The sequence below is a fragment of the Drosophila kikkawai genome, chromosome 3L (genome assembly GCF_030179895.1).
Source record: "Drosophila kikkawai strain 14028-0561.14 chromosome 3L, DkikHiC1v2, whole genome shotgun sequence".
Lineage (NCBI taxonomy): Eukaryota > Metazoa > Arthropoda > Insecta > Diptera > Drosophilidae > Drosophila > Drosophila kikkawai.
Window position 1 is genome coordinate 31769834 of NC_091730.1, and position 14086 is coordinate 31783919.

General features: G+C 40.1%; 1 long non-coding RNA gene across 2 annotated transcripts; it reads left to right on the plus strand.

Annotated features, from left to right (window-relative positions):
- The first annotated feature begins 8048 nt into the window (after positions 1-8048).
- LOC138928530 (uncharacterized) lies at positions 8049-9211 on the plus strand. Of its 2 annotated transcripts, none has more exons than XR_011444943.1 (3): positions 8049-8364; positions 8418-8538; positions 8751-9211. It is a non-coding gene; the product is annotated as an uncharacterized lncRNA (long non-coding RNA). The 2 variants fall into 2 exon arrangements; XR_011444944.1 differs by having other exon boundaries at positions 8446-8538.
- Positions 9212-14086: the final 4875 nt, after the last annotated feature.

Sequence of the window (14086 nt, forward strand, 5' to 3'; positions counted from 1 at the left end):
GGAACTTACCATTTATTTGAGCCATCTTTGCGCTATTCAGTTGGTCTCCAAAAGACATTCGGATAGGGTCCACTTAGTAGTTCTTTGTGAATTTAACATCCCAGGGCCGACGTCGTCACCAAGTATATGGAGCAGGAACTATTCCATACATATGGGTTTCCGGAGACGATTATATCTGACAATGGGTCGCAATTCAAATCGGATAATTTCCAAGACTTTCTCAGGAAGCACAAAATTGCTCATACTTTCACGGCGGTGTACTCGCCGCAGGCAAATGCTTCTGAACGAGTTAACCGGTCAGTGATTGCTGCAATTCGGTCGTACGTTTGTCCGGATCAAAAGGACTGGGACGAACAATTAAGCAGCCTTTGTTGTGCCCTGAGAATCAGTATCCATTCGGCAACAGGAGCGTCGCCGTATTATATGGTGTTTGTTCAGCAGTTTATGGGCTCTGGGGCTAGTTACAAATTGCTTAGGACCTTAGGACTGCTGGAGGACAAGGCCATGTCATTCAATAAGGAAGACTCATTGGAGCTAGTGCGTGCTAAGGCTCGTGAGATACTGCAGAAACAAAATGAGAGAAATAACCGTTTATACAATCTCAGGTCCAGGGCAGTATCTTATGCGGATGGCCAAGAAGTTTTCAGGAAGAATTTTAAACAGAGCAATTTCCAGGCCGGGTATAATGCCAAGCTGGGTCCAGCCTTCGTAAAGGCGCGAATTCGTAGAAAACATGGCAATTCGTACTATGAATTGGAAGATCTGCAGGGTCGGCTGGTTGGCAAATATCACGCCAAGGACATAAAACAGTGAACGGCTGCCTCAGGCTTTGGTTGGTATCAATCTTGGGAGTCTGAACCCCAAGTTTGATATTTAGCGGGGGGCATTTGTAACGCCTGATGCAGAGCCAACCTCAAAGATACTTTCCTGGCGCCATCTAGGGGGTATTAGCGCAGCCCCAATTGTGGCAAAGGGAAAGGTGCAGAGCGGAGCTAATTGGCGAAATCCACCTCTAACGGGGGGTAAATGTCAGCGATCGGCTGCGACCCGAAGGAGGGGGAGAGTAAGTGAGAGGGATCCAGCTGGATTCGATGCGGAATTCGCTTGCATTTAATTCTTGGCAGCAGAGCGGACTAGGTCCATCTCGGAGGAAAAATTAATAATAAAATATTCAAGTTTTCGCGAGTGGAACATGTTGGTTGCTATTTTTTTTTTGCATTGGCGCTGCCAAGACCGAGGCATAGAATAAAAAGGAGGCAAACGGTTTAATACCCAGATTTCGAACAAGCGCTGAGTTCCCCCAGGGTGAGTTTTTCTGTGAAGTAGAAAAAAAGGAATCGGTGTTAAAATGTGAAAAATTATACAGGGCCCGGCGCTTTATAAAAAAGGGAATTTTCTCCTGGTTGCAGCGGACACAAATTGTGCAAGGAGAGGAAGAAAAGCGGAATTAGCGGACCGCCTAAAACGACGCTACGGCTTACCGCCAAGCGGCCACAGCATCAGCTCGCCGGCACAAGAGATCAGAAGAGCCCCTCAGCCCCCTTGCCCCAAACTGGGCACCGTTTTAATATTCAGCTTTTGATCTTGGAACATGTGAAGGCAACCTAGGATAGGGAAGTAGCCGCAAGACATAGCGGGATGAGCAGCGTCAAGCGGCGACTCTTTTTGATCCTATTTTTGCATCCCGCTCCCCATTTCTAGAGCAATTAGTATGAAGGTACCGCTCGATTAAGCGAGAAAGAATTTTGCCGGGAGCGCGGATCAACAAAAAAAAAATATTAAAAGAAAGTAAAAGTAAAACTTTAAATGGCGCGAAATAATTAATATAAGTTAGTTTATAGCTAGTGAAAATTTCGAGTGGTGAGCAAACCAAAGAAGTGCAAGAAAAAAATAGTTGTGTTACAACCGCCTTCGAATTTGAATTTTTTATTAGGGCATTTTTATTTCTTTCTTCGGTTTTCCCCCCCTCCTCTGCAGCTAGCCTCGTCGGAAGCGCTTTCGCCGATGGATTTGCCCCAAGGGTGAGTGTAAGAGATTGGATTATCTTCAAAAATATAAATGCCAAATGCTTCCCAATACCAAACAGAAAATTAAAGAGGAAATAAAAAGACAGTAAAAAAATGAACTTTTTATCAAGGCAATTGCCACAATTTTAATCCGTTTGACCCACTGTGCCCAACTACAAATGAACAAAACTAAATTTATTGAAACCAAATTTTCATTGTTTTCTTTTGCGGCCTCACTAAAAAAAATATATAAAAAAAAAGTTAAATAATTGCATACTATTAAATTCATAAAAGTTCAAATTACAATAATAGGAAATTTTGTATTTTTATCGTTCAGCATTGTATTATTTAATTTACGTTTGATGTTTCATTTATGTGTTTTTTTTAGTTTTCACTTAGGAAATAAATAATTTTTATAATGTGCTAAAAATCATTAATTTTATTGCCTCCACCCGTGAGGCCAACGATTGTTTTCAAAGGGGTCATCAAAGGAATATAGTTAGGAGTGGATGAGATGGCCAAGGCAGGGAGGGCAGATGAAGGACCTCAACGACAGCAGAGGATCCAAAGTCCTAAGTCTTGTGATGAGAGAAGAGTAGCCTGTCCGTAGATGTATTGTGACGATTTGATTTCCCTTCCCCCTTTCTCGTCGCTGCACGGAAAGATTAATAAGTTACTGGTTGCAAAAGGCCACAGCGAAATTCCGTCAAGACCACCACCACCATAGCCGACGAGCGAAGCCGAGCAAATCCGCGTGCGCCGGAGTTTTGCAACAACATCTCGCCTGAATCGTTACAGTTTTAAAGAGCTATTATTGAGTTTCCGCAGAACTCAAGATATGCTCTTGGCGCTGGATACTCAATTTAATAGCCTCAAGCTATTGAATGAGTCTCCTAAGCGCAAAAAAACCGCAACTGGTGTGCAGCATCTAGGGGAATCCCAGCCAGCAGTGATAGGCTCTCAACAGCAGCCCCCCTCGACTTTGCCCCCGACCCCAGGACAAACTCCAAGAATCCTGAGATCGAGTGCTAGAAAAAGATCGGGTGTCGCGGGTGAGACCGTGCCCCTGGTGTTATCCATTTCCGTGTTGTCCCCTGGGGGGTCCCAACAGTTGTCCTCTTAAAGCTCTAGTCCAAATCCCTGCCAGGGTGTCAGGCCCGGACTACCGGCCGAAATTGGTAAGGTGGTTCAGTCTGCCGTGCCAAAACCCCGTATGGCAATTCCACCATAGAAACAGTTATTTGTTTCGCGGCTTTCCCCTGATCAAACATCGGAAGATGTTATAGCTTTTATCCAAAGCAATACAAAAGCCAAAAAGAAAAAATTAAGGTGGAAAAATGTAAATTTTCTTATCCTAGGAACATTTCTTCTTTCAAAATAAATGTTCCTGACCAAGTCTTTGGCATACTATGCTCTGCCGAAACCTGGCCACAGCATGTGGTTGTCAAAGAGTTCGAAGGTAAGAAAAAGAAAAAGCGGCCAGTAGGAATTACTCTTCCTAGGCCCGATTTGCCCAGTGCGCCTTCTACGTCTGTCAATTCTGTCCCACAGTATACCGGCTAGATTGGCCTGTCAGACGTGGGGGAGGTGTCCTTATAGCGGTCGACTCCACTCTCACGTCCGAATTAATAACTTTTGAGGAATTCAACGATGTTGAATTCCTTTGCGTGAAACTATCATTTAATGGTAGTTCCATTTTTGATACATGTTCCTATCAGTTAATGGTAGTTCCATTTTTGTTACATGTTCCTTCATTCCTCCATTGTCGGAACTTCCCAACTGATAGCTTCACGCAAAGGAATTCAACATCAGCATTATGGTAGTTCCATTTTTGTTACATGTTCCTACATTCCTCCATTGTCGGAACTTACCATTTATTTGAGCCATCTTTGCGCTATTCAGTTGGTCTCCAAAAGACATTCGGATAGGGTCCACTTAGTAGTTCTTTGTGAATTTAACATCCCAGGGGCTTAACATCTTTGGTCTCTAGATAATTCTACTAATAAACTTCTTACCACAACACATCATAATTTTGTTGATGGCTTGTTTGACATTTCGCTGTCCCAAGTCAACCATGTTCGAAATTCCTTAAAGCGCTTACTTGATCTTTGCTTTGTCTCCGATCCGGCAAGAGTTAGTTTAGCTAGGGTGACGCCCCTGACGCAATCCGAAGATCCCTATCATCCTACTTTCGATGTGACTATCGACAATAAATCGGAATAAATCTGACTGTCCAGCCCAAGAAGTCTTCTGCTTTAGCAAGACGGATTTTGTACGGCTGAATAATTTCATAATTGATTACAACTGGTCCGATCTATACATATGCACTGACATGGCGGAAGGCGTGGATATTTATTACAGTGCACTCATAAAAATTTTTTTCTAGATTTAAGAAAAATCGCCATAAAAAAAAATCGCCCTTAATCTAAGAAAAATTTTCTGGAATTAAGAAAAGGTTTTCATGAATTTAAGGCAAGGCACAGTAAAATAAAGAATAGCCGCCATAAATACACTTTTTTAGGGTTAATTTACATATTTTCCTCAAATATAGGGCAAAATTTTCGGATTTGCTTCGTTCATTTTCTTTCTTTAATTACGTGCGAATTTTCTTAAATTACGGGAGAATTTTCTTTGTTTTGCTGGTCAACTTTTCGTAAAACTATGGCGGATTCTTTTGGCAAATTCCGCACGCGTGCGCATACAATTCCCAACTGGTTCAAACGTCTCTGGCATGAGGTGACGGTGGCCGGCCAACACTTAGTAAGAGCAAGTCTCTTTTGCAACACCAAAAGTGTTAGCATTTTGGCCGCCTTTGTTAATGTACAATAATAATATTGTTTTTGTTATAATACAACAACAAAAAATATTATTAATATTTATTAACAATATTTTATACAACAAATAATAAATTTGCTTATTTACAAACAGCAGCAGCAACAACAAACAATTGCAATTAGGGCCAATTTTCTCAAATCTAGAGCGACTCGCCTTTGGAGCCTTTTCTATGGCGAATTTCTAAATACAAGGGCGAAAAGAGGCTTTTTAAGGGCGATTTTAGGCAAAAATTTTTATGAGTGTATGTGGCTCCTTTGGCAAAGGTGTAGGCGTGCTCCTCTGCCGTGTGTGCGAGGTGCGAGGGCGAGGGCGAGGGCGAGGGTGTTCCTCCGCCGAGTGTGCGAGGACGCGAGGGTGCTCCTCCGGCCAATATGTGAGGTGCTCCTCTGCCGTGGGTGCGAGATGCTCCTCTGCCGTGTGCGAGGTGCTCCTCGGCAGTGTGGGCGAGGTGCTCCTCTGCCAGGTGGCGAAATGCCCTGCAGTGGGGTGCTCCGGCGGCGAAATGCCGTGCAACAGGGTGCTCCCCTGGACAACGACGTTATGCAGGGATCGGCCTAGAATGCCCTTTTAGTTAGCAACCACAAAAATATATATTTTCATACACAACTACTCACAATTGCCGGCCGATAGAGGCACGGGGTCTTGTTGTTTCGGCCTGATGACCGCGGCAACCCCAAAGGTACTCCAACAATTTTCCGCCTTAGATACAATTAATAAATTCACATATTTCTCCAGTTGGCATCTCTGGTGCAGCTTGCAAAGCTTTAACCGGTTGCCAAAAATTGCATTTAATAATCAGATTTAATTAAGTAAAGCTTTAAGTATTACCAATGATATATTAAAGCCTACTTTTAGGCCAAACAGGTTTTAAGGTCGCTACGTGCGCCGCTACAAACCCCCCTGCTACAATCAGGCTAGGGTGTCACTTTCTAGATGCCCTAGACTGATCCATGGCATGGAGCATGGAGGCATGGAGCGACATCACTGGCGAATATCTTTCGCATGATATGTTCCTACTAACTTTCCCTGTAAATCTTCCAGTTCGTAATAAGCGTTTTATAAACCCTAGCTTTTACAAAAGAGGGTCCAAATTTAGCATTATATCCTGTTTGGAAGCAGCTTTGCTTAAAATTTCGTCGATAGACTTCCTGCCCTTCTACATACGCCACAACTCTGGACCTAAGATTGTACTGCTTCTCGTTCTTGGTGTGGTTCTCTAGCATTCTCTTGCATGCCTTCTCCCGCACTATCTCAAACGAGTCTTGACGGTCGAACTTTAAGGATCGGTTATCCAAAAAGTTTAGTTTCCTCAACAAAGCGTACGTGGAACCAGAGGTAATCATGTGTTGCCCAAAGACCATGTAGTAAGGGGTGATACCTAGGCTTGAGTGTACGGATGAACTCAATGCACAACTGATCCAATTCAAGTATTCGTCCCAGTCCTTTTGATCAGGCCGCAAATAAGCTCTAATTGCAGCTATGACTAAGCGATTAATGCGCTCGGAAGCGTTAGCCTGAGGCGAATGCACCGCAGTCAGCGCATGCGTAACGTGCGAACGGAATTGGGATCCGCTGTTTCGGGAGCGGCGTAAGACATGCATAACTCCCCTTCTAGGTACTTTATTACCACACCTGTATCTATTTTCCTTACTGGTTTGAGAAACACATATTTAGAAAAATGGTCAAGCACGATAAAAATCCCTATATTTCCACTCCTTGACCTGGGATAAGGTCCAAGAAAATCTATAAATAACCGTTGGAAAAATCGTTGAGTCTCCGGTGCTTTTTCTAACGGCGGTCGCTAAACATAGTTAGGTGACTTAGTGGTTTTGCACACCTCACAAGCATTTATGTAAGCCTTAACATCTGCCACGAGTCCTGGCCAGAAATAATATCGCCTGAGTCTCTCGATGGTCTTGTGTATTCCACCATGAGCCGACAATGGACTATCGTGAGCGCAAGAAAGTATCTCAGGTACCAGCTCCTTGGGTACCCATAACTTCCAGGCATATTCGTCATGCACTTGCTCTCCTGTCAAGTGCTCGACTTTCCGATAAATGTAACCGCTATCGGTCTTGAGATCAGGGAAATTCTTCAGATTTGCACTCACTTTCTGTACTAGCTCGGTATATTCCGCGGATTTAAAATGTTCTGAATTAAGATCCACGAGAAATCCTTCCCGTACGTCTATAGCCGCTATCACGTCTTCGTTAACCCGAGACAAGGAGTCGGGAACTACGTTAAGCGAGCCTTTGCGATGCTCAATCTCGAAGTCAAACATAATCTTCTTTTTTTAGTCATCAGATCTGTTAAAGGAGCAGCAAGAGACGCCAAATGTGGAACGAACTTGCGATACCATCCACACAGACCCATAAAACTTCGCAAACTGCGCAAAGTCTTAGGCAAAGGAAAATTCCTAATTGCGGCAACCTTTTCTGGATCGGTTCGGATTCCTCCATCGCCGATTATGTGGCCGAAGTGGCAGAAGTGACTTTTGCCAATATTGATCGTCAAACCTGCAAGCTTTATCTATAGCGCTACCTCTCTTAGCACTTCGAGGTGCCTCTCGAAACTTGATGAAACCACCAACAGGTCATCTAGGTAAATAAAATCCTCGTTCCTGAGATGTGCTGGTACCACTTTGTCCATCAAATGAGACATGGTGCTGGTAGCATTGCACAGCCCGAACGGCATGACGGTAAACTGATAGAGAGGTCTACCCCGGACTGTGAACGCCGTCTTGTCACGCGATGCTATTTCTAAAGGCACTTGCCAATACGCATCCTTCAAATCAAGACTGGTAATAAATTCAGCCTTCGGCAAGCGACTCAAAATGCCACTAATTTGAGGAAGAGGATATGCATCCTTTTCGGTGAATCTATTCACCTTACGACAGTCTAAGCAAATTCGAACCTTTCCAGGTTTCTTTACCATAACGATTGGAGATGACCAAGAACTGTCGGACTCTTCTATCACCCCAAGTTGTATCATCCTATCAATTTCGGCATACATTTCGCTGACGCTGTTTAATTGGCTTAGCTAAGCCTACATCAATAGCATGGGATATGAGATTGGTCTCACCGAGACCTTCCTGGCTAAACGACGGAAAACAATTTATCATATTCGTTAGCTTCATCTTATCCATCTGGGACAACTTGTGTTGGTCAACTTGGGCTTTGCTGGCACTGTCAGTCGAATCCAATTCCGATATGTTTAAACTTTTGGGAAATAGATCGTAAATGTTCCAGAAATCTATCCCCAGATACGAATCTTGTTTAAGGGACGGTACAATGTAAATTTTCAGCAGCTTCTTTAGCTTTAAAATACCCTATTATTTGCTGTGATCTGCCATCTGCTGTTTTACCATTACTGTTTATAGCTTTATAAACCCCTTGGGCTACTACCTCGCGAGCTAAGTTACCTCCTAGACAACTTATTGATGCGCCAGAGTCTAAAAGGCCGTAGACTGTACGATCCAGCACGCGAATTGGCAAAAACGGGCGAGGATCTTTCGGTCCCGCAGGTAGTGAGTTTATATACTCTACACCAATTCTACAATTTCTGACGTTCTTCCAGAATGCTTTTATTCTACTTGAACTTCTAGATTTACGCTTTTCTAAGTCATGGTGACCGTTACATTCAGGTATTATTATGTTCTTCAGTATTTGGATTTTGCTATGTAGCAAAGGACTAGCAGGTAATAGTTTTTCGTCAGGGATTGAAAGTTGTGCAACGTCAGCTGCATCTACTACTCTTCGGTCATTGTGGCTTGGCTCCGGAAGGCACTCGAAGTCTTCTGTTTGAATTGCGACTTCGGCGTGCCGGCTTTGGAGCTTTTTGAACACTTACTGCAACTTGACTTGTAAGTATTGGCAGCTCCACAACCGTAACAGAATACTCTAATTTCAGATACGCAATCCTGGTATCTGTGCCCTTCCTTACGGCAGTTCCAACATAATAAGGAAAACGCTTCGACATCAACCTCACATTCAGGTTCTGATTCTAATTGAGTTTCATATTCCTGACTGAATTCGGAAATTTCCCGTTTAAAAGGAGTGCTTCGCATGTATCCACTGCACCGCTTGACGTCAGCAAGAAAGGCTTCGCGCCTGCGACAAATCTCCCTTAAATCGGATACTGGATTTATTTCAATATTTAGAATTTCATGTCTTATTTCTGGACGCAAATTATTTCTAAGAACTGGCGAAACTGGAGACGCAAGGCTGAACAAAAAGTGTCCCAATCAATCTCGCCGTTCGCTTTATGATAGCGCCAATAAAATTCATTGGCTTTCCCTTCAAAAAGGACACTAGCGTGTCTACAAAGTAGATTAAAATTATTGCCTAATGTCTCTCGAGTAAGCGTAACCACTCTATAAATAAAATTATCTACCGAAACTCCTATGCCTGAAAATTTTATCTTCCAACCATTGAGGATATGCACGACCTTATCTGGTCGATTCAACAAGTCGGACGTAGTGCTTCTTTGGGAAGCTGGAGAACCTGGAGCCAAGAGGACTTGGGTTGGAGTGGTTCCAGTTTCATTATTAGTTTGTGCACTTTGTCCCGAGGCCGAAGCTAAAGCTAACAGTACTCGAAAGAATGTCAGTATTTTCCGTACAGTTGAGCCTCTGTTCTTCTATAATACTTTTGGAGTTGAGGCTAGTTCAATGACTTAGTACTACAAATGGGACAGAAAATAAGCTTGTTTTATTGCTCCGTCTTCTGCTTTCCTCATCTATAATAGGCACTTTGTCATCTCATCTAGATTTAGGAAAATTTCTCCGCTCTCTCGAACGTCTGGCCAGTTAGGATTATTAATAATTCACTAAACAGTTTTCCAAGAAATGTCAAGATACACGGAAGGAAAAATTTTAAAGTCAGAAAGTTTGAGAAAAGTTTATAAAAAGTTGAGAAAGGAAAGAAGAAGTTTATTTATCTGCAGTCTTAAACAAATGTATTTGTATAAAGGCCACACACTTCGAAATCTAGACAGTTGGGAATATTATTATTCACCTCACTGTGATCCGAGAATTATTCAGATAAACCAACAACAAAATTCTAACTTGATGCGTTCTAGCCATCAAAAGAAGAAGTTTAAAAGAGAAAATGAATTTATTTATCCGCGAGTCTTAATACTTTTCTTTTACTAAGGCCACACACGTTGGGCGCCACTTTTCTTATTAATAATAATAAATTATAACTGTAGTGTGTAACGTTGTATTCTGGCTGCTTTCGAGGATCTGAGCTGCGGGGCACACTGTATTTTCCGGCTCTAGCTCGTCGGTTTTGGGGGTGGAGGTTTTGCCTACTCAGATCTCGGACACGAACTACACATTATTACTAATAATAAAGAAGAGAATTGAGCATGCTTGCGACTAAAATAGGAACTAGAACCAAATCGGGAGAAGTATAAATAAATTCAAACAGAAAAAAAAAATAGAAGAGGAAAAGGATGAAGGTAGAACAGACGAAGAAAGGACAGAGAGAGATCCCTAACTTTTGCGAGGACACAGGTGTTATTGTGTTCGCTATATGCCCACCCAACCTATGACCACCACCGCTAGAGCATGGCTCTGGTGATCCCTTTGACCCTAAGACCGTGACGACATCAGCAGAGTTCGATAGGTATAAATTTAGGTATTCATTTTTATATTCTTTTCGTTTTCAAGTAACATTTTTATTCTATAGATTAAGTAGAAAATTAAGAAATAGAAGTAAGATTTAATTTTAATAATAATTCATAATAAAAGGACTAAACTAAATAAATGTTCTTTTGCTTATTGATTTCTTTAACTGCTTTCATATTCATTTAATTCAGCTTTTAGTTCGACTTTAATTTACTTGCTATTCTTAATTCTTGAAATTATTATTATTTTATTATTATTTTTTTTTTTTGTATGCTTTCTTCAAGATCTTAAATTTCTGTAACTCCAAGGTTTTAAATAATTGTTAACGAAATTATACTAGATAAGTTAATTATTTGCTTTTCTTAATTTTCAGAGATTATGTAATTAGGGTATTCAGTATTCCTAAATTTTCCGCAGTGCATGATTTCGATTGGGACATATTATTTCGCGGAGAAAATTCAATATAATATAAATGTTTCAACCAACTCACAATACTTGATCCTCGACGAAAGATCGATCTCCCGGCGCAGGTATCTGAAACAAAAATTAAGGCGCTTCATCGCCAGAGTTTGGAAATATATATCTATGCCTCGTCACTTTGGAATCCAAAACTAATTAAACTTAAAAGAAATATAATATTGTTTTAGCTGGTAAATTAAGCCGCGCTGAGAATCTAAACAGCATGATAGCAATCAAAATTTTTCTTGTTCACATAATAGAACTAAAATTATTTAGGTAAGAGAAAATATAATGAAAGAATCGACAGTCTAAATTAATTTAAATTAATCCAACAAATTATAAATGGCTTCGCAAAATTTATACCAGTGTACAAGGGGCATTTTAATGTTTTCATGGTTTGAGTTCACAGCGGTTTCATCATAGTTTTTAGAGAATTTAATTCATGCCAAAATTTCTCTCCGTGTACACGTGGTTTTGAGGTTTTTTCTAACGCATGTCTGAAATTAACGGCTCGTCGAAATTTTACTTTAGCACTTATCTAATCACTCGACTAGGCCTTTTAATAAATTAAACAACAAAACACTGCGATGAGGCAGCTACACTCATAAAAATAATTTTCTATATATAAGAAAAATCGCCATACAAAAAAAACGCCCTTAAACTAAGAAAATTTTTCTGGAATTAAGAAAAGGTTTTCATCAATTTAAGGCAGGCACCGTAAAACCAAGAAAAGCCGCCATAAATACACTTTTTTAGGGTTAATTTACATATTTTCCTCAAATTTAGGGCAAAATTTTCGGATTTGCTTCGCTCAATTTCTTTCTTTAATTACGGGCGAATTTTCTTAAATTACGGGAGAATTTTCTTTGTTTTGCTGGTCAACTTTTCGTAAAACTATGGCGAATTCTTTTAGAAAATTCCGCACACGTGCACATACAATTCCCAACTGGTTCAAACGTCTCTGGCATGAGGTGACGGTGGCCGGCCAACACTTGGTAAGAGCAAGTCTCTTTTGCAACACAAAAAGTGTTAGCATTTGGCCGCCTTTGTTAATAAACAATAATAATCTTGTTTTTGTTGTAATACAACAACAAAAAATATTATTATTAATATTTATTAACAACATTTTTACAACAAAAATAATATTTTTGCTTATTTATTAACAATATTTTTTACAACAAAAATAATATTATTGCTTATTTACAAATACAGCAGCAGCAACAACAAACAATTGCAACTTACCTTCAATTTTTCTACATTCAAGAAAAATCTTTCTAAATGTAAGAAAAAATTCGCCTTCAATTTGCGGAAAATTTTTCCCATATTTAGGACAAATCTCCTTATAAACAAGAAAATGTTTCTTCATTTAAGAAAAATCGCCCTAGATTTAGGAAAGATTCTTTCCTCAAATTTAGGTCAAATTTTCTCAAATCTAGAGCGACTCGCCTTTGGAACCTTTTCTATGGCGAATTTATAATACAAGGGCGATTTTAGGCAAATATTTTTATGAGTGTGCTATGAATTCCTTTTTTATTGAATGTGTTCCGTTATACTGTCTACATCAAATAAATATGCTAAATATCAACGTACCGGTTCTCCGACTGTCCTATCTAGTTATTTATCAGCTCGGTCCACTTTTACCGTGCATAACGCGCAGTGCTATAATAATTATTTGACTCGTTGCAGGTCCCAGTTTTCTGAGGACCCAAAACTGTTTTATAATTTTGTTAAGTCTAAACGTAAACCCATTACTCATCCTTCATCGCTTTTTTTTGATTATACAACAGCAGATAAGGATCACGCAATAGCCGATCTTTTTGCTCAGTTTCTATACCCTTGCAGGGTATTATAATTTTAGTCAGAAGTTTGCAACGCAGTGAAGGAGACGTTTCCGACCCTATAATGTATATATATTCTTGATCAGCATCAACAGCCGAGTTGATCTAGCCATGTCCGTCTGTCCGTCTGTCCGTCTGTCCGTCCGTCTGTCCGTCTGTCCGTCTGTCCGTCCGTCTGTCCGTCTGTCCGTTTCTACGCAAACTAGTCCCTCAGTTTTAAAGCTATCTGAATGAAACTTTGCATATAGTCTTCTATATACTCTCACTGCTATATATGTCGGAACGGGCCAGATCGGACGACTATATCATATAGCTGCCATACAAATGTTCGAAAAATTTTTAGAAAAAAAATTATAACTTGCCCGTTTTTCAATATTATTGCATCATTTTTGGGATATAGCCTTTTTTTATTATTCCAGAATTTCGGTAAAAATTTTATGAAAATCGGACCACTATATCTTATAGCTGCCATAGGAACGATCGGGAAATTAATCGAAAAAAATTATAACTTCGTTGTTTTTCAACGTATTTTAATCTACTTTGGTACACAAGCTTCTGGTATTATTTCAGAATTTTGGTATAAATTTCATAAAAATCAGATGACTATATCTTATAGCTGCCATAGGAACGATAGGGAAAGTAATAGAAAAAATTATAACTTCGTTGTTTTCAACGTATTTTCATCTACTCTGAGATATGAGCTTCACTTATTATTCTAGAATTTTGGTATAAATTATATAAAAATCGGCCAACTATATCTTATAGCTGCCATAGATCGGTAAATGTATAAAATATATAAAGCTGGGAATGTATAACTGTAACTGTCAAACTGTAAACATAATAGGTATAGGTAAAATGTTATCAAACTCTGTTTAGTGTCTGTTTTCGGCATTATAATTTATGATATAAATATGAAAACCAATCTGCAAGTGTATACAAACTTCGGCGTGCCGAAGTTAGCTTCCTTTCTTGTTTCAAATCACTTACTCCAACTTAATAGCCCAAATCAGGATTATTTTTACATCATCCCTAAATCGAACCAAATCTTCAGTCCTGCCTTAAACGAAAGCTATCTTCTTTTAGATCTTCATTGTGTTAAGCCAGTTTTTTTTTTACCATGTCCCGATGGAATACTTGGCTGTGTGATTAGGAATTGTGTCGAAGCGCTGTGTAATCCCCTTCTCATATTGTTTACCTTATCCTTAGAAACCTCCCACTTTCCCCTTATTTGGAAGGAATCATTAGTTTTTCCTCTCCACAAAAAAGGTAGCAAATTGGAGGCCAACAATTACAGAGAAATCTCTAAGTTGTCGGCCATC